This window comes from Anabrus simplex, chromosome 5 (assembly GCF_040414725.1).
Source record: "Anabrus simplex isolate iqAnaSimp1 chromosome 5, ASM4041472v1, whole genome shotgun sequence".
NCBI lineage: Eukaryota > Metazoa > Arthropoda > Insecta > Orthoptera > Tettigoniidae > Anabrus > Anabrus simplex.
Genome location: NC_090269.1, coordinates 158,621,305 through 158,647,074, shown reverse-complemented (window position 1 = coordinate 158,647,074; position 25,770 = coordinate 158,621,305).

The following is a 25,770-nucleotide window of genomic DNA, read 5'->3' as shown; positions in this document are numbered from 1 at the left end:
CCCTCTCGAGCTCCCACTCATATTGCTTTGAGGTGAACTTATTTTCACAACCGTTTCTTCCCTTCTAATGTAATGTAAATCGTTTTCTCATATAAGTCACCTCTTTAGGATGGGATTAGCCCTTGCATTAACGGCCTAGTGCCAGGTAGGTTTTAAACAAAATGTATTAGGAGTGCAGTTTCGCCTCCTCTCAAGTTGGTATTTTTGGGGGCCATGTAATTGTCCTGGTTCTTCACTGAATAGGCCTCAGTAGGTTGGGTATTTTTACCCCTGTGTTATTGTAATTGGAGGACAGCTTAAAGGTGGAGTTCGGTGTGGCCTTTGATAGGCTTGAAGTTTGAGAGCGGGTTTGCTCTTTCTTAAAAGTTGATTTTGTGTGCCTCGAGGAGGCTTTATTAGGTAATTGGGAGCAAGTGTTCCTGGGCATGATTGGGGTTTTCTGCCCCTTTGTCGAATCTTGTATTTGGGTAAAGTTGGGCTTAATGCTCGAGAATTGTGTGTCTGGCTCTGGGAGCCCAAATCCTGTAACACTGTAATTGAACATTCTCGATTTGTTGTTAGGCTACTGAGTATCTGTTATATTTGTTATTTCTTGATCTTGAAAAGAAAAATATAACCTTGTTAAATTTTACAAATTAACTTTAATTTCGTAGATTGAGTCCTATTCATCCCAGCACCTTCTTTCACCTCTAACTACCACGGATAACTCCGTAACAACAACAATAATAATAATAATAATAATAATAATAATAATAATAATAATAATAATAATAATAATAATAATAATAATAATAATAATTGTTCCAAGGTATCTGTGGAACAGCAGAGGTGAAAGAAGGTGCGGGGGTGAACAGGTCGCAGGCTACGAAATTAAAGTTAATTTAAAATTTAACAAGGTTATATTTTCTTTGCAAAATCAAGAAATAACAAGCATGGCAGGTACCGAGTAGCAAGGCAACAAAAGTACAATTACAGTATTTACAGGATTTGGGCTTCGAGCGCCGAACTCACAATTCTTGAGCAATTAGCCCAGCTTTACCCCAAAACAAGTTTCAACAGAGGGGCAGAAGACCCCATTCATGCCCAGGAGCACTTGCTCCAAATTACACAGTAAAGCCTCCTCGAGGCACGCAGAACCAAATTTCAAAAAGAGCAAACCGCTCTCTACGATCAAGCCTATAAAAGGCCACACCAAAATCCACCTTCAAGTTGTCCTCTAAGGACATAAACACAGGGGTAAAATACCCAACCTACTGAGGCCTATTAAGTGAGAAAAGGTTAATTACATGGCCTCTAAAATACTAATTTGAGAGGAGGCGATCTGCACTCCTAATACATTTTGTTTAAAACCTAATCTGGCTCTAGGCCGCTAATGCAAGGGCTAATCCCATACTAAAGAGGTGACTTTAGAATGAAACATTACGTTAAGGAAGAAACGGTTGAGAAAAAAATAAGTTCACCTCAATGCAATATGAGTGGGAGCTCGAGAGGGTTAAGCACTCTCTATACCAATATGCAGCTTAAGAGAGAATATATACTAAGAGTCTTTACATTTTAGGGAAAGGTTACATGGTGGAAAAGCATCGGACCTGCCCCGAGAGTTAAACTGCTGAGCTAGCAAAAAAGAAGTTATTAAACGGCCATTACCTTGTTGTTGAACTGCTGCCCGAAGAAAGAGGCGCTTCCCGCCCCCTGCTATGTACTTTACACACCAAAAGATGTTACTGGAGTGGCGCGGAGACCCTAAAATCAACAGTTTATATACTCTCGCGGAAAGTTCGAGGCGTTTCAGGAATGAGAACACCCGCCCACAATCATTTTATTGGCTAGGGTTAAGCAACATATCCCTTTTGGGGAAGATACACCTGATTGGTCATAAATTAACTAAAGAAATTCGGGATTGGCTAAATTCAAAACAAGGGGAAGAAAGGGTTATACAGCCAACTTAAACAATAACAGAAAGAAATTTAACAAGAAACAAACTTTTGAAATCAAAATTTCTCCAAAAAACAGTTCTTTCACTTCGCACTAGGGTGCACCATTGTAGATCTTCAGTAGTGTCCTCTAGAAGAGAATGTTCACACTTCTTACTAGAGACAAAACAAAAATACATCGAAAATGACCCAGTTCAGAAACTTCAAAATTTCCAAGTAGTGACATCTTCTGAGAAACTTGAAAATTAACACATTAGATAAAGTTCAGACTTCCTCCAGTAGGGGAGTATCAACTGGCGCAAAGTTTGAATTAGCGACATGGAGGTGTACCGCCCGGTACAATAATAATAATAATAATAATAATAATAATAATAATAATAATAATAATAATAATAATAATAATAATAATAATAATAATATTAACAGAAATAGTTTCGTGTGGAAAAATCGATCTGGAATGAAAATTTATCAAGAAAGGAAGAAAGATTATTAGGATAGATTACCATCCCAATAAATTGGCAAACACTGTTTTATATACAAGCATTGAAGGCAGCCCTCTTTCATTCGCGGCCTTCCTGACACACGAGAACGATTTTGGGGGATTAGGAAAGTCGGAAAGTGTAGTGGTGGTATTCCATGTTAGCAGCTTCCTTCCATATAACCCCTTTACTTCGAATGGACATTCCTCAAAACGAAGCTGCAGCGAAACATTGTAAACAAGATATGGTCATCATCATCATCATCATGGGCCTTGCCTTCTGAAGAAGTTTTCGCATTCTTTGCTGTTAAGTGCAGAGCTCCTCCAATCCCCTCTCATCCCTTCTTCCCACCTTAACTTTGGTCTGCCAACTTTCCTAATTCTTTCTGGCACTGCATTAAACAAGATATAGTCAGTGAAATAATTTTGATAGACAAACTTTTTACAAAGGCAAATGGAATAAACTTGGTGATTATTACTTCATTTTTCTTCCAACAAGATTTGTAATAACCTCATCTAGCTGTGAATATTCTGTTGGCTGCCATTTATGATGTCCGCAATTCTGCACACATTTTCCCCTCCTATTCTTATATTTTTGGAATCTAAATGATCTAGTCCCTTAAGATGAATCTGGAGTGACACAATAACCTATTAATCTCATTGCATCCGATAATACGCACACTACAGCACGTAAAGTGCTTGGTCCCAAAATGGCCACTGCCGCAAGGAATTCTGGGAGCGTGACCAGACCTTGGTGCTAGTAGTCTACCATGAATCTATGCCTCTGTATTGGGGGGACAGAGAGGGGCCGGTCCTCACCATCAGCTGCCCTCAGAATTTTTTTCAGTGGTTTCCCATTCTCCTGCACTAAGACGAATGCCGGTCTATGGCTGTCATCCCCCCCCCCCACTTTCTCCGAGCATCTCCTTCACCGGGATAAATCTCCTGGCTTGAGAGACGGCGTGACCATCTGAGAGGCACGCCACCCCTTTCAGGGGAGGAATGAAAATAACTTACTAGTAGGCAATTATTGATCTTATTCGTCAAAATCGAACACAGTTGTATATCTTCGATCACGTCAGTGTCGCTGTGGGAGCTGCGATATGCATAAGCGATTGGAATGTTTGGATGTCTTCTGGCTTTCCCGTTGCTCCACAGTGGTCTCTAAATTCTCTTAAAGAACGTGGATAAAGACTTCCCAACTTCTTGAACAGAGTCGTCAAAGTATATTTCCAGGAAAACTGGCATTGGAACTGTGATGGTGATTGTACCGGGCGGTCCACCTCTACGACACAAGTTCAAATCTTGCGCCAAATGAAACTTCTCTACTGGAGAAACCCAGAACTTTAACATCTGAACTAACTCGACTGGTTATCAGAAGATGTCACTGTGTGTTTTGATTTGCTTTTGTTTTTCATTGATCAAGAAGTGTGGACATTCTCTGACAGATGTCTCTACCAAAAACTATGATAACGAACTTTGGTGTAAAGGAATGAACATTCTTGGAGAAATGTTGTATTCATAAGTTTTGTATTTACTAAATTTTGTTCTGTGGTTTGTAGGTTGGCAATATTAATCCTTTCCTTCCGCCTGTTTTGAATTTAGCCAATCAGTAATTTCTGTAATTAATTTTCCTCCAATCATAGCTTTCTTCTTCGAATTTCCATGTGTAACTCTTAGTCAACCAATAAAAAATTGAGTGGGTGTGTCTACTCATTCCTGAAAGATCTCGAATTTTCCACGAGGGTATAAAAACTGCTGATTTTCTTGTCTCTGGGCCACTCGTATAACATCTAACTCAGTGTGTGAATATGTAGCAGGGGGGCGGGAAGCGCCTCTTTCTTCAAGCAGCAGCTCTTCAACAAGGTAATGGCCCTTTAACATCTTTATTTCTCGCTAGCTCAGCAGTTTAATTCGCGGGGAAGGTCGAAACCTTTAATATGTAAACTATAAAACATGTAAACCCTTTTCCTGGTAAACTTCATTTTTCTTGAACTTTAATTCGGGGATAGATACCCTCTCGAACTACCCTTCATTTTTTGAATTTGAGGTGACTACGTTTTCGTAACCGTTTTTCTCTTCCTTCTTAAAGTGTTAAATTTATTTTGCAGACTAGTCACCTCCATAGATTGGGATTAGCCCCTGTATTATCGGCCTAGCGCCACATAGGTTTTAACAAGCTTTAGTGTAGGAGTGCAAGTTCTTGCCTCCATTCATCTTTGTGTTTGGGCCATTTAATTAACCTTTAATTTGCTATTCAGGCCTCGTAGGTTGGGTACTAGTTACCCCTGTTTATTTATAAGTATGCCTTAAGGGCAGTCAAGTGTAAAGTTTGTTTATGGCCTTCTGATAGGCTTGAACTATTGAGAGCGGGTCAGTTCTTTCTGGTATTTTAAAAGGTGCTTCTAGGAGGCTTGACATTACGTGGTGGGAGCAAACCCTCCATGTAATTAGAGGTTCTCTGCCCTTTGGTAATTTGTGGTTGTGAGCTGAGGGCTCAGGAATTGTAATTTGGGGCAAGAAGCCCTGAACTTGTTAATACCAGATACTCTTGTTTTCGTTTGTAAAAGAATTATTGTACCTGAATTTTCATTGTTATTTCATCTAGTGAAAAGTTGTTAAATATTGTTGGCTGTTGAAAATATAACCTTTATATAAATTTTAAATTCACCTTTCGGACTTATACTTAGACCCATTCCAGCCCGCACCTTCTTTCACTTCTGACTTCCACGGATACCTCCGTAACAGTGATTATTGTTTTGACACTAATCAGAAATAAGATGGAAGACGTCCGACACTTCCATCAATGAAGGTACAGACTCCTCAGGTCCTGCAAACCTGTGTCGTCCTCGGAGACGAGCCTGACACAACAAAGTGGTCTGGAGGCTCAGCGTCATCTGAAAGTTAAAGACGCCACGAGACTAACACAAAAAGCTCGCCAAAGGTGGTTGAAAGTTATACCCTAAATGGCAAAATAACCCCACGGTACCTTACCATTGATTTATACGCCTTCACATCCTATCTGCAATTCCTAAATACCCCCATTGAGACCTGTAACCTTTATTTAAATCCTCGTTAACGTGGTTACTCCAATGAGGATCTTTCCTTACAATAAGGTACTTACTGTGGGGTACTTTCACCCCAGCAACACAAAGCTGATAGGACTTTCCTTTCGGTGAAACTTACAACCTTACTTTTCACTACGCCATCTCACACTGCACAACCACAGATAGTGTTACATCCAGAGACTAAATGGAATGCACCCACCAGTTTTGCACTCTTAGATCTGAGAACAGATTGTTGAAATAAAAGGGACGATGTAAATAAAGTTTTGAGATTGTAGAAAATAATATAATTCAACACCTGTTTAACTATCAGACGAATTCCGTTTTATTGGGTAAATTTTCTGGTTCGACATAACATTAGTGGCGACCTCGACTGGACGTGAACAAAGCAGTAATTTGAAATGGATAAGTTGACTAAATAGAGAAAACCAATACGTGCTATGTTCGCGAAAACTTACGATACGGTTCTTGGCGGAAACAGACCCCAACAAGGTAAGATTGCATTTTACTAAACCAGAATGACTAGAAAATGAACTGAAGGATGCCGATGAGAAAATATTGGAAGTGCTTCTCGACAAGAGTGACGAAAAACGATACAAAAATGATTACGATAAAGTGAATGAATATCGCGATAAAGTAGATGAAGCTCGTCAGAACATGGAGTGTGTTGTAGTAACACGACGTACAAATGAAGAAAATTCGAGTGATGGTTTCATACGTTTATCACAGAAAAAACTCAAACTGCCGAAAATCGAACTTCAAATATTTTCCGGAGAGCTTAGGGACTGGTTATGGTTTTAGAGTCAGTTCCATTGAATTCATAACGACTCAGACATAGAAAAAAGAAGATAAATTTCAATATTTGATCCAATGTACTGTTAAAGGAAGTAGAGCTAGGTAGGTGGTAACTAGTTTCCCTCCAACAGCTAAAAATTATGATAGTGCAGTTCAGTGTCTTAAAAGTAGATTCGGAAAATAAGAATTACTCGTAGAATTTTATGTTCGTGAACTACTTGAACCTGTGATTTAAAATGTCTCCTCAACACAAAGACTGACTCTCCTACAGCTCTACGATCGCTTAGAATCCCACCATCGATCCTTTGAATCTCTGGGCATGACTACTGACAATTACGCAGCATTCTTGTTTCCGTTTGTTGAGTCATCTCTACCTGAAGACTTGCTTAGAAATTCTGTCCATCACCCTGTTAGTGACTCGATCGAGGATTTACACTGTGACAAACTCTCACGACTGACTTTATTCCTCAAGAATGAAGTGGATGGTGAACAGAGGGCAGCACTTGACCAAGGAGGATTTAATACAGCAAATCAGAAGCCTACAAAGCACAAACCCAGGCTAAACGAAGTGGAAAACATGGCCACTGCCAGTAGTCTGTTCACAGGAGACGTTCAAGATCCTGGATATATATGTGTATTCTGGAAAAAATCTTATGAGAGCAAAGAGTGCTTCAAGGCACGGAATATGACCCTAATGGAAAGAAAGAATATGTTCATGAAAGCGGGGTATTGTTTTGAGCGCTGGAGACCTGGTCATGTTGCAAGGGTAACGTACTGTTTCACTTCTGTGGAAAGAAACATGTTATTCTAATGTGCGCAAGTTTACCTTCAAGGATTTCTAAGAAAAATGTGGAAGAAACACAAGATGAAAAAGTAAGTGCCAGTGCTACCTTGGGTAACCAAAACTGTAGCCAGGATGTTCTTTTGCAGACCTTGTTTGCGAAGATAAGAGGAAGGAAAAGGGAACGGGTAGTAAGAGCACTCTTATATAGTGGATAACAGCGATCATATATATTAATGAAACTGGTAGATACCAGGATACCACCGGACTGGAACCGTCAGGATATGAAAACGTGATTCAAGCTCGGTTTGGAGGAACTGAATCAAAAGGCCATCTACATTTTAATTATCAAATACAGTTGAGCAGTTTAGATGGCAGGTACACATGTAAGATCCCTGTACTGGATCAGCCGATTATTTGTGGTTCTGTTCCTAGAATTGTTGTGCTTGGATGAAAGAACCTTAAAAAAATATAATTTTTCTCTCTGATTCTGGAGATGGGACACCTGAAATTGAACTTCTTCGGACACCTACAGAACACTTCTCACTGGAAGAATAAAAAAAACATGGGAGGTGGAACAGCGGCTGTTGAGACTCGACTTGGGTGGGTTGTTGTGGGGAGGCTATCTCTGAACAGTCTCTCAGACTCGTCCAGCATGGTGGTATCGTCAACGTTGACTTTGAACACTGCAATCACTAATTTATGGAAGTTGGACACCCTGGGAATTAGGGATCCTGCGGAGAAGACATCAAAGAAAGAAATAGAAATGGCTACCTTGGATCATTTTAAGAAGACCGTCTCAATCGACGAGGATGGCCGTTATGAAGTCCATCTACCATGGAATGAGGTATCTCAGGAGCTCCACGACAATTTTGAAATTGCTGAGAAGAGGTACAGGACGACGACTAACAAACTGTTGAGTGACAAGTATCAGGAATACAATGTTGTGTTTCAGGATTGGCTTCAAAAAGGGGTGATTGAAGAGGTACCCTTTCAAGATACTGAAAATAAATGTCACTATTTAATCCCACAGAGGTGTATTCACAGAAAATTGAACCAAACCGTTAAGACCCGTGTTTGATGCCTCTTGCCGGGGGGAGGAAAGTCCATCTCTGAATGAGTGCCTGGAGAAAGGACCAAATCCGCTGCTTAACCCCCTGTGGGTGGGGGCGATAGAATAACACGCACGGTATCCCCTGCCTGACGCAAGAGGCGACTAAAAGGGGCTCCAGAGGATCTGAGCTTTGGAGCGTTGGATGGCGACCACGGGGCACTTATCTGAGTCCCGGAATTGCTTACACCTACTTGTGCCAGGCACCTCACTTTCATCTATGCTATTCGACCTCACTTGGTCAACCCTTGTTCTTTTCCAACCCAGAAGGCCTTTAATTTTCATGCCCTTCGCGGCTCTTGTCTTGTCATCTGCTCAGAAGATTTTTATCTCATTGGTTTTTCATGTCCTCTGTCCCAATTCCCTAAACTTCTCATTCAGCATAGCTGGAATTCGAAGATGGGGTGGGATGGTCTATTGCCAGAGGATGTACTGAAGAAGTTTAGAAAATGGGAAGCTGAAGTTTGGCGACTTTCTGGCTTGAAAATACCGAGACGTTTCGTAGTAGGCAGGTCTGAACAAACCTGGAGTCTACATTCATTTCGGATGCGAGCCAGAGTACTAATGTTGCAGCTATCTTTATTCGAAGCTGCACCGGTACTGAAGAGATTGATTTCGTTCAGCTGGTCATGCAAAAACAAGGGTTTCACCACTCAAGGAAATTTCGATGCCACAATTGGAACTTCTGGCATGACGTATTGGTGGTCGACTAGCAAGCTCGGTCAGAGAAAGTCTGAACTTGAACATCTCCGAGTTTTATTGGACGGACTCTTCAGCGGCATTGTATTGGATCAAGAGAGATGAACCATGGGGAGTATTTATGAACAGTTGAGTAAAGGAGATTAGATCTCTGACGAGACAAGAAGACTGGAGGCATGTTCCTGGGGAGCAGAATGCATCTGACCTTCCATCCCGAGGCTGTTTCGTAGAAGTCCTTGTAGATTCCAAATGGTGATAGTGTCCTCACTGGTTGAAGTTGGCAGAAGTGGAATAGCCGGCATTAGAGGTTAACGTGGATGATGACATCACCAAACAAGAGAAAAGAAAAATATCTCCATCACTGATCAAATCTTCAGCGAAGGATGAAGATACTTGGTTCCTGAGAATATTTCCCAAGTTTTCTCAGATTGTCATACTCAAAGGATGCATATTGCGATTTGTTGGAAAATCATTGAAACTTATCAGTTGTGAAAGTGGGGGTGATCTCTCTGTTTCAGAACTAGCACAGGCTGAGAGAAGGCTCCTGCGTCTTATCCAGATAGAGATTCTGGAAGAAACTGAAAGACGACGACCTTTGCACCTTTGTGGAGCAAGATGGCATCTGAGTCTGAAGACCAAAATTGTTCAAAGAGAAGATGAGGAAAATTATAGATATCCCATTCTTCTGCCTTCCAGTCAGAAACTTGTGGAGATTCTAATCCGAGACTACCACATAAAATATTTTCCTGCCGGTGTCGAGGCGTTACTTGGAATATTAAGGAAAGAATACTGAATTTTAAGAGGTCAAAACACAGTACGGAGGGTGATCATAAAATGTGTCAAATATCGACGATATGAGTCGAAGAAAATTAATGTATATCCCACACCATTTCCAGAAGATAGAGTGAAAGATTCGTCAGTCTTCGAGGTCTGTGGGGTTGATCTTGCTGGGCCGTTGATTTTAAGGGGCGGAGAGAAAGCTTGGATTTTTTGTTTACTTGTTCTGTGTATTGAGCTGTACATATTGATCTGGTGTAAAACTTTTCCACAGAAGCATTTTTTCAAGGTGTTAGGAGATTTATTGCAAGGCGGGGACGACGCAGAGTTATAAACAGTGACAATGGGGCCAACTTCACAGGAGCTGTGAATTCCTTTGACTCTTTGGACTTGCATAATATAGAAGAGGAAACATCTTCAAGGAGAATCCAGTGGAAGTTCATTTCACCCACGGCTGCTTGGTGGGGTGGATGGTAGGAGAATGGTCAAGAAGTTCTTGAAGAGGACATTGGAAATATCCTCTCTCACCTGTGAAGAGGCTTTGACTGTCCTCTGCGGTGTGGAGTCTGTGTTAAATTCTAGGCCTTTGACATACCTGTCTGAGGATCCAAGCGACTTAGTGCCATTGACTCCTAACGTTCCTGCAGGACAACCGGTCCATTGGAGTCCCTGATCTTGATTGCCTTGGCAACACCGACCTTAGAAAACCGGCCAAGTACCTGCAGCGTTTACGGGAGGAATTGAGGAAAAGATTCCGTGATGATTACCTGAGCCTTTTAGTAAGCCGTAAGTAAAAAAAAAGTGTCGAAGTATGCTACAGATTGGTGATATTGTGTCAGTAGGCGCTGATCAGAAGATCCCCTGTGGGTGGGGACGGTAGAACAGCACCCACGGTATCCCCTGCCTGTCGTCAGAGGCGACTAAAAGGGCCCCAGGGGCTCTGAAATTTGGAGCGTGGGTTGGCGACCACGGGGTCCTTAGCTGAGTCCTGGCATTACGTCCACTTACTTGTGCCAGGGTTCTCGCTTTCATCTATCATTATCGACCTCCCTTGGTCAACTCTTGTTCTTTTCCGACCCCGTCGGTATTAGGTATGGAAGCCTTGGGAGTCTTTAATTTTCACGCCCTTTGTGGCCCTTGTGTTACTTTGGGCGATACCTTCACTTTTCTAAGTGTCGGGTCCCTTCCATTTTTTCTCTCTGATTAGTGTTATATAGATGATGGTTGCCTAGTTGTACTTCCTCTTTAAAGAGTAATCACCACCACCACCATCTGATCAGAAGAAAATACTCTATTTGCCTTTAGGTAAAGTTATTGAGATGTTTCCTGGTGAAGATGGTATAACATAAGAGTAGTTCGAGTGCAGACTGCTGAACGGAACATGATCAGACCCATTAAACGTTTGTACACCCTGCAGGATAGCTTACCAGTGAATGAGCACGAGAGTGTTGTTTCTGCTGTAAAAGACGAAGTGAAAAAGGAAAGTGGACGTTTGGTGAAACTCCCTAAACGATATAGGACTTGAGTTTTCTGATAAATTCCTGTCTTATTAAACTGTGTAGGCGAAATGATTGTCAGATTATTTTTATTGGTTCATTTTGGTTTTCTGTTAACAGGGCAAAAAAGAAAACCAAAAGGTGGGAGCTTTGTTACATCCAGAGACTAAATGGAATGCACCCACCAGTTTTGTACTCTTTGGTCTGAGAACAGATTGTTTGAAAGAAAAGGACGATGCAAATCAAGTTTTAAGATTGTGGAGAATAATAAAAGCCAACAGCTGTGTACCTGTCAGCCGAATTCCGTTTTATCGGGTAGATTTTCATGTTCGACATAACGGATACATTGGGTCCGCGGAGAATATAATTCCTGGAACACCTACAAAGGTTGGAGCCCCTCACCTCCAGGAGAGTCTAAGAAATCACACGTTCCTGATAAAACAATACTACTAGACCGAATTGCTATATCGAAAGAAAATCCATAAAGGATAACTGTCCCTGGATAAGGATGACTGTGATGCTACACCCTCATTCTTCTTCTTCTTTCGGTGCCTATCCGTTTCGGATGTTGGCGATCATGATGGCTATTTTCGTCTTGTTTGTGGCAGAGCGGAACAGTTCAACTGATGACATATTGCACCAACCTCTAAGATTGTCAAGCCAAGATATTCTTCTTCTTCCAGGACCTCTTTTGCTGTTGATTTTCTCCTGGAGTATTTTTTGGAGTAGGTTGTATCTATCTGTGTTGCGCATTATATGTCCCAGATACTGCAGCTTTCGGCATTTCACTATCTTGATCAACTGAATAATGAGTTTATTAAGCAATATTTAGTTCACATAGCTGGTATTCATTGGTTTCTTCAAGATGCCCTTAAGGAGAAAGTTATCCCCAATTGGAAACCTTCCAGAGTTAAACCGAGATGTAGTGATAAAACTGATACCAACACGAGGTTTCGATGAAGAAAAAAGACCAGACGAGATGCATTGCAGGAACATACTGGGTTCAAGGAAAAGCCGGGAAGTGTTTATACCGCATAGTCCTAAACGAGTTGTGTTGGTGTGGGAAGACTTGAGAGTAAGGGGACGAGCAGCCCGGCTAAGCGGTTTGTTCCGGGCCGTCAGTGGAATGATATCAATACAGACCAACAGAGTTTCTAAAAGTAGGAAAGAACTTAATATGAAGGTAAAGTCAGAATTCAAGGGAACTAACTAGCATAATTTACCACGGGAGATGTTGAATAAATTTGCATCTTCTTCGAAATTATTCAAGAAAAGAGTAAATAAACAACTGATAGTCGATCTGCCGTCTGTTGCAGATCAGTTGCAAATGTAGCATAAAGATGCTGCGATTCGTTTGCAGATTTCTTCATTAGGTTCATGGTAACCTTTGGTTCTTGGCCTAGATTTTTGAAAATTTTTGCGAGCTGCTTGTTAGTGTTTTGGAAATGAAGTTTGTCTGAAGCGTAGAATGCTTCTGGTGTTATTATTGTTGTTGTTTAGTTATGCCCATTCATAGAGCGCGTTGGAACTTGTTCATTGATTTGATGACTTTCGCCCTCCACTTCTTCCAAAATCTCTTCATGAACACACTCTTCCGTGCTGACTACTTTGTACCTGCTGCTAGTAAATGTGTGTTTCCTTGAGGTCCGGTCCCCTCTTGTTTCCCCCAACAATATTCTCCTGAGTCTATTTTTCTCCATCCTGAAAATGTCTCCAGAAATGTTCAAACGTCTCGCCTGATGCACATAGAGTGTAGCTCTCTCTGCTCCTTGCTCGGATCGGAGTTAACCACACAGCGGGCTGCGGTGACATTATTGCGTACTTGTGGACAGCCTCCAAGTTTCTTCTGGCTCGCCTAGGTCACGGAAAAACCGTATTAACTTATAAATTACTCTGTGAATTAGTTACAAAGCAGAGCTCATTTCCTGAGCACTGAGACACATGTGGGAGGCTGTTTTACAAATTGTATACATTCTTGTCTGTCCCCTGTGGGTGCGGATGGTACACTACATCAACGGTATCCCCCGCCTGGCGTGAGAAGCGACTAAAATGGGCCCCGGGAGCTGTCAACTTGGGAACGTGTGTTAGCGACCACGGGGCTCTTACCTTAGTTCTAACATTGCTTCCATACCCTTGTATCAAATTCCTCACATTAATCTGTCCTATCCTTTTCCAACAGCTTTAGAGGATTACAGGCCTATGGAGTCTTTCATTTTCACGCCCTCCGTGTCCAATGTGTTTCTTTGGCCGATACCTTCGTTTTTCGAAGTGTCAGACACTTTCCAGTTTTTCCCTCTGACTACTGTTAACAGAGGATGGTTGGCCAGTTGTACCTCCTCTTAAAACGGTCACTACCAATGTCATGATAACCTTGGGATCGATTTCCGGCCGGGTAACTGCTGAATGTCCGTGTAATTCCCAACATTCCGTCAGATGATACAGCATTATAACCGGTAGTGTATTTATTTACGGAATGTCCTCTGAACTGCTCACCGGATTTCATGCGACACGTGCGAGGCAGATAAGGTTGTTATCAATAACATAAAGTATATCGTCGTTGCCGGGAAAAAACCTCCTATGTGCAAAATAACAAATTTTTCAGGAGAGACAAAAAACTATTTCATATAATAATACTTAACTTCATAATAATCGAAGTAATCTAGTTCCCTTCTGTACCTGTCTTTTTATAACCCTGTACTGTTTAACTGCAGTAATATCAATTATTTCACCAGATATTTAATTTTTGTTCATTACGTTGACACATAGGAGGTTATGGTTTCCACGAAATTACACATAGGAGATTTTGCTTTAAGAATGAAGCTTTTATTATATTGAAGTTTTACTAAAACACATGAATCATTACAGTTTATTCAGCTGAATTTTATTACATCAATTGTTCGTAATTGTATTTTATTAAATGTATACTGTGCAAATTGATCACTGTCCTCTTCTGGGAACTTTTCACTTGTCCGGCTTTACAGAGAGATTATCATAGAAAGAGTGGTGGTCACGCTCAATTACCTGCTTCAGTTCCTGGAAATGAGTGAACTTAGATATTGTGATTGGCAATTGTGCAGTGTACAAACTGCGTGGTTCACCAATTGGAAAACTCATTCTCCTCCTTTGTGGAAGTTCTTCCCACTCTGCTGTGTGTTCCAATTTGTAATTTATTCTTCCATCAGGTAAGTACTGCAGTTGGCGGATATCTGTCACTACAGGGTCGCCAGATTTTCTTCCAGGCCGTAATGATGGGAGGTTTGATTTATGCTCAAAATCCTTAAAGAAACTGAAGTCGACACTTTTCACATTGTATGGTTTCGTGGGTCTGGCTTGCCTCATTCTTGCTATATAATCCACGGACGAATTAATTGGTGGAGAGAAGTAGTGCTCTAGAGTGGCATGGACACTATCACATTCCATCATACTGTGCCCCTTTTCCAGATACAGTTGTTCCACGGTGATGTTCTTAGATCTAGCGGCATTACTTAAGGCGCTGGCTAAAACCTTGTTCCTATTCTGATAATTACAGCCATCAGAAATTAAGGTAAACTTATTGGTTGGAGGTGGCAAATTTTCAATAAAATTAACTATGCATGATGTAAATTCATTTGCACTTACACCACCATTGCCCTCGTGCCATACATAAAGTGTAACATCACCGTTTCTTAGATCATAAATTGTGAAATTGTGTACTTGAAGTTTCTGTCTGTAGTATGTCTTGGATGCTAGCAACTTAGGACACAAAAGAACACTTTGAAGATCCATTGTTACCACAACATGATAATCAGTACTGGCCTCCTTAGCTTTATTCTTCGCTTCCCGAGCCTCGTCTTTCCTTAGGAGGTGTTTTTTATATTCTTCTTTTTCTACTTGACCAACTTTATATGCACAGCAAATGTCGCACTGGTCTTTTTTAGGCAGATGAATATCAATTTTGTCTTCTTCCAACGTATCCATGAAAAGGGTTCTATTCCTTGTAGACTGAAAACATATGTAATTTTGATCGAAAAGTTGGCTCAACGTATACCTTTTGCGTGGACTTTCGACAATAATGGCTGGAAACTTTAGGTAAAACTCCAAGCCACTCACGAATTGTCTTCTTGTCTTCAATTTTCTTTTTCTTCTTGATGGACATAGGTACATCCGGCTTTTCTAGGGCACGTTTCTTCAATGGACTGCTTCGGGCATCGGTGTCTGAATTATCTGCTCCCTTACCAGTAGAAGTTGAAATATGTTCGACGTCCTTTACATGTGTCCATCTCTTGTAACTGTCCTCACCAATTCCCAAAGTGTTTATGAAAAATGTTCGGCAAACATGCACACTTTCTCCGTCAGGTTTAGTTAAATGTATATCATGGCCTACGTTCTTTCTTTTGATGTTGCCTGCTGTTTCTTTGCCCCTCCTGAGAACATTCCTAGTGGTGACAAGCCCTCTGATGTATGCCTTCTTTTCAGCCCAAGATGGAATCTGCCAGAAATCTTTGAACAATTGACATCGGTGCTCCTCGTTGATTGTACCGCAAAGGAATGTCTTCTGTGTCTTCTTTATAAGTTCTTTATGTTTGCATCTGTTACCTAATTTTCTTGCCTGTTTTGTGATTACTTTAGCCTTTTGCTGTAAGCCTAAGTAAGGCTTGCCAAAGATTCTATTTGAACGGGATTTTTCCTTTGCTTTGTGGTTGAGTCTCTTCTCTGCGCTTACATTTCGTATATCAGGATTACCAACAGACATTTCGGAATGATCCAGCGCCTCACTCACAGTTTTCGTACCTTCGTTAGACGTATCTTCGGTCTTCGGTGTCCCTCTATTTTTATGAGAGTTTAGTATATTTTGGAGATCATCTACATTCCACTTAATGGAAGACATGTCATGTAGATCTTCTAAATCTGAAATAAATGATTTAATATTAGAACACAGTTTTTATCCTTCGTGTGGCTCCATTTGTCAACGTCACAGATTTTACACTAATTGCTTTGTACTCGTATTAGTCACAATTTTATGTTTAAGTAGAAGGCTTGTAAAACTTCAAACATACCTATTATAGGGCAGGCGATTTCCATTGCCTCCACATTTCTTGCTGTGCTGGTAGAGTCATTATCAGACATCGCCGCTATGGATGCAGTAAGTTCTTCTAGATGAAAGGGAAATGAGGATTATTTTGTAGATAAACTTTAGAGGCCACATGACTATTTGTTTACCAATAATGCAACATTCATATGGAACTTAGTTTCTATGTTATCCATGTGTTTCAAGTTGGTATTGTAATTCATACGTACCTGCTGCAGAACTTGTAACATCCATCACGTCGTCCAATATTTCTTCCATGGTAGGGGTGTCGTCATTTCCATAGTGATTTGTCTCTGTTGTGGGTTTTACAAATGCACCTGCGGTATATTAATTTTTATTTATTTATTTTATTTATTGCTAGTTGCTTTATGTCGCTCCGACACAGATAGGTCTTATGGCGACGATGGGACAAGGAAGGGCTAGGAGTGGGAAGGAATCAGCCGTGGCCTTAATTAAGGTACAGCCCCAGCATTCGCCTGGCGTGAAAATGGGAAACCACGGAAAACCATTTTCAGGGCTGCCGACAGTGGGGCTCGAACCTACTATCTCCCGAATACTGGATACTGGCCGCACTTAAGCGACTTCAGCTATCGAGCTCGGTGCGGTATATTAAAGGAAATAAAACGATCATACTACTGTCATCTTACAATCCATAGTAGTTGTTATTTAAATGTGCATGGAGTTGGGATAGCCCTTGTGTTTTTGGTATTTTAAGATTTGCAATGCATCATGCTTTCATCACTGTTTATTAATTGACTCACCTTTGTCTGACTGATAATCTTTTGTAGATATCTGCAATGCCATTTGTAGAATCTTCTTTCCAGCGCTGAACATTTCTCTTTACAATAAAGTTCCTGCAGCAATAATAGTAGAAGCGGCAGAAAAAGATCTGACGTCTACTTGTTCAATCTGGCGCCATACAGAGTCAACAATCCCTATAGAGTTGTCATTGTCGAGCAGAAGGCGGTAAAGTATAACACTAACGTGTTCGACTCAACACATAGGAGATATTTCCCGGTAGCGTGAACAGTGTGGACCAAGGTATAATACTCCTATGTGTCCTTCAAGCACATAGGAGATTTTCCCCAGCAACAAAAATGCTAAGCCACATAGGAGGTGCAATATTTTGTGGAATTTAACCCATTTAATATTTTCTAACACATTGGAGGTTTTGCCACTTCGTAGTGGTAGCCATTCTGAATCTCTTGGTGCTAAAATCTCATTTTCACAAATTCTGACACATAGGAGGTTTTTTCCCGGCAACGACGATATGTAAAATACTCGGCTTTAGTTCATCTTTGCTGCCTGGTGATGAGGAATACAGCATTTCCATAGTTATCTCCCTCAGAAGAAATTCCCACACGAGCGACCTAGCAAATCGGTCGTCCAACAACTCTCTGAATGTGTTAGGCAAAAAGCTACAAAAATGGGAGCGAACTCCATCTTATTCCCACATTAGCGAATAAGAAGAGTTTTCCAGCTCGCTAAACACCGATTTCTGAAGTATAAGTAAAGTAAGTTTGTTGCTGAAGTAAATAGTTCTTGAAACGTATGTAAGGGCCTGTTAGCCTCATCTTGCGCCGTCCAATAAACTCAATTGAGACCGTTAACGTATTCATACGGCTCAAAAGCTGTTTCATAAGACCAAAATGTTAAATGCAGATTAAAATGCAACTCAGAACGTAAGATGTCTGTCATTAGACGATATGGTTTGAAGTTTGAAGATTCTCTGATGGCTAACAGGCAATGGAATGTGCTACCAACAATTACCGGTTTGCATTACAATTAGAATTACGTCTCTTATTAATATGAGGGAACTATTAAGAAGTGACTTTTGCCATATCTTGTTTCCCATCCCTAGAGCCGCACCTCATACTCAACGAACTTGTTGTTTTAAGCTACGTTTACACCTGTGCTGCTAACATGTTGGAAACATTTCGAAGAGAGCGTGTGAATTTGTTTCCAACATATCACGTTAGAAAGAAGTCAGTGAAGATCATTGCTAACCTTCCTCCTCGTTTCATTTTCGCGAGTTCTTGCTTCGACATCTTATTTTCTGGGAACTTTTCACTTGTCCGGCTTTACAGAGAGATTATCATTATCATTTGCATGAAATCGGGCCAAACTTGATGTATGAATTCATCTACCATACTGTTGATGGAAGGGCTTGAAATGATGAAGTCCGGCAAAGAGAAGAGTTTTAATGGAGAAAGGGATCATTCATATGCATGACAAAAGGCAGGTACAGAATTGGTCTTCGGTATAATTGGAAACAGACGTTGAAGATCTTGATGGCTTCTAATTAGCAAAGGAATACGGTGTTCAGAAAACCATTTGGTGCGAAGAAGCATATCCTTGATGGAAGAGGGTGAGTTGTAATGGAGGCTCCACTTAGTAGGAATATGTCGGCATACATTTGTCGACGACGTGAAAGTCCCATTTCCGTAGCTTCTACCAAAAGAGCATTAGTTGGTGTAGAATTCATGGTGCCGAGGCATACGCGGATGGCCGTATATTGTAATAAATCGAGTTTTTGTAATACATATTTTGGTGCATTTCCGAAAACCATATCGCCGTAATCAAGGACAGGACGCACAGCAGGTGCGAGTGAGAGCCCTTAGGACATTTAACGCTCGATCAACTTTAGTTTATATATACATAACACGGCGATTCCACGTTAATCTACTGTCGAAGTATAATCCCAAAAGTTTGACTGATGTGCACACAGGAAAGGTGTACGGGCCAAGACGAATATCAGATTTTACATATGTGTGTCGTTTTCTTATGAATATGACCACTGAGGATTTGTTGGGTGAAAGTGTGAGGCCGGTCTTTAAAGTTCAGTTGAAGAGTGTCCTTGCTGCATTCTCCATTAATAAACGTGCGATAGCAAAGCTGGGAGACGAAGAATAGATGCAAATGGCATCAGCGTATTGGAGAATCTTAATATTTGGAGCGAAGATGTGGTCCAGGTCTGCAACGTTCAGGAGTGGACTTAAAATGGTGCCTTAGGGTAAGCCTCGTGTTACAAGTCGTGGTCCATATAGAGTGTTGTCTTCTTGTCGGACGTAAGTGATGCGGTAGTGTAAAAAGATGTAAATCCCTCGAAGATAAATTTAAGGAAATCCTCTAAGTCGAACTTTGTTAATAAGGATCAGTATACTGACATTATCGTAAGAGAGGGCCACAAGATGACCATTGATGCAATAAGTCCGTTCTACATCCATCGCAAATATGCTGAGGTTGTCCGCATTAGTTTTTGATTTATAGAAACCGTGCTGAGAAGTTGGCAATATATTGAAATGCTCCACCCACCATTCTACACGGAGTTTCAGAAGCCGTTCGACCGTTTTCGCTACAAAGGACCCTAACGTTATCGGAAGGTAGGACGACGCATCGTTCGGGTCTTTATCCGGTTTGAGAATTGGAGCTATTATCTGTGTGAAGCAGTCCTTAGGAGATACACTTCTTGACTAAAAATCCGGGAATAATCGTAGAAGTATCTGCATGGCTTCAAGAGGTAATTGAGAGATCATGGGGTAATGTATCTTATCATAACCTGGTGCAGTGATTGATGAAGATTTTACTGCTGTAAGGAATTCTTGAAGTGTAAAAGCTCTGAGCAGAATATGCTGAGAGGGTGTAGAAGAACCAGGATTAGATGACGGGGGCTGTGCAGGTATTGTGGTGGGAGGGGCGATAATGTCTGCAAATTCGTCAGTCCAGTTCCGAAGAGATTTGTGGTGAGTAGGTTTACTTTTGAGTCTGTTAATCATGCACCAGACATGGGACAGAGGAGTACCGTTATTTATTTTCTCATAATATTGTCGCCAATTATTTTTTTGTCGTTTAAGAAATGGTTTCACTTTGGTGTCCATTTTTGGATACGCCAGATAATGATCCCAGGTTGACGATTGTTTACAGGTACGAAGTGTTTGTCTTCTTTTTGCAATCATTCTAGAGCATTCCGGAGTCCACCACGGTGCTGGAGGTCCCTTTGAGTGAATCATTGTCCTTTGTTGCGGGATGGCTGAAGCTGCAGCTCTATTAATGATGTGGATGAATGCGTCGTACTGAAGTAGTGGGTCACCAAACATGGTCACAGTATGAAGTTGGTCCTCGATGGAATTACGGTATTTTGCCCAGTCAGCTTCTATAATTACCCATTTTGAAGATGGATTGTACGTCATCGGTGCACCTGTTTTGATTATCGTAATTTCTATTACATAATGATTAGATCCCAACGTATATGGTAGAACTTTCCATTGAAAACCTGTGGAGATGGACGCTGAACAAAAAGTAAGGTCTGTTGCGGAAGGTCTATATTATGGGGTGGGTACTAAGGTTGGCGAGCCATCGTTTAAAAGGAAATAATTATCTTCTTCAATAATGTCCAATATGGCATTCCTACAACGTCATTGAAAGCACAACCCCACGAGGTATGATGAGCATTAAGATTTTCGCAGAACAAGTAAGGGGGTTCCATTTGTTGGAGAAGTAAATTCCGATCATGCCTATTAATCGTCATTTTTGGAGGACAGTAGATGAATGTTACTGTGAACTGTAAATTTTGAAGAGAAGCGCGACATGCTGTTGCTTGAAAACTGCCTATATTAGAATGATAAATGTTAATATCGCTTGAGGTAGTGAATTCTTAATGAGCAAAGCATTGTTGCATACGGCTTATTATAATACACGATAAGAGCAGCTTGCTGGGTGATGTTCATTGCCCTCAGTCGTTTCACTTCAGCCCATTTCTTATGCTCTGGACACCCTTTGTCTGTACATAGATGTACACCTTGACAGTAAATACAGCACGGGTTGACTGATGCCGAACATGCAGTAACATCGTGAGATAATGTACAGCGGCTGCAGCGCTGAACACTGCGGCATTGGAAACTGGAATGGATATAACGTAAGCAATGGTGGCATTGGACAACGAGTAGCACACACGGGAGAACAGCACAGCGCGTTCCGTGGATGTAAAGAGCTTCAGGCAGGCGCTGTAAGTGAAATGTAACTAGGCAGACTGGAATTGCCTAGTTTCCTTAAATGGGGTTTGTGTTGTAAATCGCTTTACGCGTGTAACAGGGAATTCACTGTAAATCTCACGTACGAGTTCCTCTTCACTGAGAGAGATGCCAACATTTTTTATGAGACCTTGCCTATGAGTGGTATGGGAAGGTATGATTATTTTGCTTGAAGTAGATAGACTCAACTAAATGATTCGCTACTGCGCCTGATACTGTTTCAATACGGAAAACCATCTTCAGGGCTGCCGACAGCGGGGTTCGAACCCACTATCTCCCGGATGCGAGCTCACAGACGCGCACTCCTAACCGCACAACCAACTAGCCCGGTACACACAATGTCCGGTTTGGGTACTATAGCCTCATTAAATATCATTTTCCCGAGTGTCATAGGGTGAAAATTACCAATTGTGGGGCTCACTCCTTCTATATATACATAAAAAGGTCCATTGTCTGATCTATTATATCAGTTATCATTACTGCATGGGGGTGGTGTTTGGAGGCTCTGGGAGAATCTACTGGGTTAGAATTTTTCATTGCCAAGTCCGAACGATTGGTCGTTTCGAGAACATTCATCATGTTACCAACATTGTCGACGGAAACTTTTCGGTTGAAATTCAGAAGCACTCTTGAATTCAGGTATGAAATAGTTACCTGATTTTGTTGATCCTAGTTTTGTTGCCCCAAGGGCGGGTCAGTCATTGTTCGAAACTAACTCTATCATCCAACACTGATTAACGACAGTATTTAGAAGCACAAACAAAAGAAAGTCACTACGAAAATGAACTGGACACACAATATGCAGGGACCACTATGACTCACACCTTGGCGAGCGAGGCAAGACTGTGATTGCAATGTTAAAAATATTCAGATTCTTAATTCTCAGAAATCATGCGGTACGGATCAAGCTGCTTCCCGGGTACTTTGGACGAACTATGTGCAGTTCCAGGAGTAACGATACTTACTGTACACAACAGTCTGCCAACGCAACTGAGGGAGAGATGGACTGTTTAATCGAATTATAGCAGCTAAGCTCTCTGCAGCGATGCGAATCATGTAATTTGTAATTGCGTTAGTGAGGGGTGCCTCCCAGTTTCTGATTTGCTGAACTTTCAACCTATTTAGTGGGAGTATAATGGCACGTATCGCCTCAAAGTGAGCAAGAGACTTCTCGCATGAGAAATTTACAATTTTATTACAGTCGAAATTTTCAAATACCTCAGACATTTGTCGGTAGATTAACTGGCACTTCACCCCCTCTTAAGCCGTCTACCCACGCTCCCAAGTTACGGGTGGATGAGAGTGACTAAGGTGTGAGCGATGTCAGTAATATGGTGTGGATGTCCTGCTCGGTTGGTGCTTGCATTTCACTGTGCATGGTGGAATGATTTGTAATAGCAAGTTCTGACAACTTCGGGGCCCATAGCTGAGTCCTGGCATTGCTTCGGATTACTAGTGCGAGCATCCTCACTTTCAACTACGCTGACTTTTCTTCTTTTGTTACCCCGAAGGTATTAGAACATTCCAGGCCAAGGGAGTCCTTCATAATCACGCCTTTTGTGACTTGTCATCTTCTGGCCGATACCTTCAGTTCTGAAGTGTCGGTTCCTTTCATTGCTTCGCCCTGATTACGGTACAACATGATTGTTTAGTTGTAATTCCTCTTGAAACAATAATCACCACCGCCACCATCCAGTCACTCAGATGTTGTGCGAGACAGAGGACATGGTGGACTACAAACAAAGGCAGAATTATTCAGAACGTAATTTGTAGTCGCAAAACTTCTCAGGCAAATGTAATTAAGCTCAACACTGCACGTCACAGAGAAAAATCACGTAAATCCACTGAAACAGAGAAGGTTTTGTTAGCATGACGGTACTGGGAAATGGGTATTGGTTTTAGTTAGGAATGGACGCCATCAAATGAAAACAAATGTTCCCAAACCGCGCAGAGAGAACAATAAACAAAAAGGCAATTGTTCTCCACATGTTGCAATGCGTTGTCATCAGCGAGTATAGCTACTGCATGGGAGTGCTGCACTCATCTCCTTATTAAAACACGTTGAAACGTCAATCATGCGTCATTCTAGATCAAATCTACACCTTACACTTGAACCAAAGTGTAAAGTTTGTCATGATCATTATTATTCCTGAAAGATCTCTTTTGAGGTGCGAGCAACCCATCGTAAAATATATAATTGTACCAGTAAGTTCATTCGCGTAAATTCTCCGTGCGCTACCCCCGTGTCGGTGCGGGCGTACGGAGACATCCACGGTATCCCTTGACTGTCGTGTGAAGTGTCTGAAAGGGGACTCAGTGGCTCTTTACTTAGGACGACTACGACATCCTTAGCTGACCCCTGGCACTGTTTCCAGTCACTTGTGGTAGGCTCTTCACGTCCATCTTTTATATCTCCTTTGATAAACTCTTGTTTTTTAGGTTTTAGAGCTTAGGAGTTCTTCATGACCCTTCCCGCCTTTTAGCGATACCTTAATTCTCAATTTTCTCTCTGATTATTCTTAATAGGGGATGGTTGTACGTCCTCTTAAAACCATCTCCACCTATAACTTGTATGTTGTCATTATTATTTCCGATGAGGCCTGCTAAGGACCACGTTCCAATTCCAATTCTTCATACTTTGTTGTTTTCTCTTCCGTTCCTTCCACTATTCTTTCATCCTTTCACTATCCTATTCTGTCCTAGGACCACTTAGCGCCAGGTTTCTTGTTCAAACTTCCTTGGAATCCTTCCAAACTTACCACCCTCTTTCTAAAATCTCTCTGTCCATACTTACTTTTTCTCTTATATTATTTCTTTCTAAATATTTATTTACTTCTTGAATCCAGCTTGAATCCAGAAATCTCCTATTTCTTATGGTTGCTGTTATGTCTTCTATGTCCCTGTACATTTCAATCATTTTTCCATACTTCTGTTGTTTTCACAGGACCCAAAATTTTTCTCATGATTCTCCTTTCTAGTACCGTACCTCAAGTTTATCTAATCTATAGTTTAGTACCAGGGATTCACTTGCATATAGGCATTCCGGTTACACCACTGTAGTGTAGTGCCTTTTTTATGATTTTTAGATACACGTTATTATTATTATTGTTATTATTATTACTATTATTATTATTATTATTATTATTATTATTATTATTATTATTTATATAAATCGCTGGGGGCATCAAGGACCACGTTAAGTCTTGTTGCATTTGACACAGAACTTGGCCTTCCTTAGAGCCCAAATTTCCCTCATTCTGTGTGAGTGGGCCTGCTTACGCTCCTCTGTCCAAGGGGCACCGTGTCTTCTCTTCGGTTGCTCGTCTCGATTTAGCCCGTTCGTCAATATTTTCTTGCGGAAGCGATCTTTGTTAAGGGCGTCTTCAGCTGAGATATGTAGCATTTGCAGGTCTTCTGTGGTATTTCTAAATCAGGGAATTGTGGTTTTGGGGTTTGAATTAAAAAAGTGAAAGATTCCTTTAGTTAACTTTCTTCCGTCCATTCTTTTCAGATGACCGTAAGATTGCGCCCGTCTTTTTCTGATTGTATCGGTAATTTTTTCTATTTTGCTGTATACTTCCTCGTTGGATCTCTTTTGATGGATTCCATTTCTGTACTTTGATCCCAAGATTCCTCTCGCAATTTTGCGCTCAATTTTCTCCAGTTCTTCAAGGAGTCCTTTGTTGGCCTTTAGAGACAGGGTTTCGGCTGCATATAGAACTACTGGCTTCGGAACTGTTTCATAGTGACGTATCTTGGTGTTTTGGGAAAGGCATTTTTTGTTGTAGATTGTGCGGGATGTTTGGCAGGCTATTTCAAGTTTGTGTACTCGCTCCTGAAGTGCTTATTTGTCCAATCCATTTTTCATGATTATCTCACCCAGGTATTTGAATTTGTCTACTCGGGTGATGTCCCCGTATTTTGTACGGAGTTTTGGTGGGGCCTCTTTGATGTTAGTCATTACTTCTGTTTTCTCAAACGATATCTGCAGACCAGTTAGTTCGGCAATTTCCTTTAATATTTCAATTTGAGCTCTAGCGGTTTCCATGTCGTTTGAGAGAACTGAAATATCATCGGCATATGTTAAGAAGTCTGTTGTGATCCCTTTGGATTTGGTTCGTATTCTTAATGGACTGTAGTTGGTTTCCTGTAATCTCGCCCGCCAGGTTCTGATGATCTTTCCAAGAACGCAGTTGAAGAGTATCGGGGATATCCCATCACATTGTCGGACTCCTGTTTTGATGTCAAAAGAATGCAAGAGACATCCGTGGAACTTCGCCTTGGATTTTTTATCGGTCAGAGTAGCTCTAATTAATACTAACAGTTTCAAATCAACTCCAAATTAATTAAAGATGTTTAGCAGGACTTCCCGGTCAATGGAGTCGTGCGCTTTCTTGAAGTTCACAAAGACAGTCACATACTGCTTGGAACTTAGCGTATAATATCTGATGATCGTTTTGAGATTTTGGATCTGTTCGGCTGTTGAGCGACCTTTTCTGAACCCTCCTTGGTATTCACCTATTTGATGTTCGACTT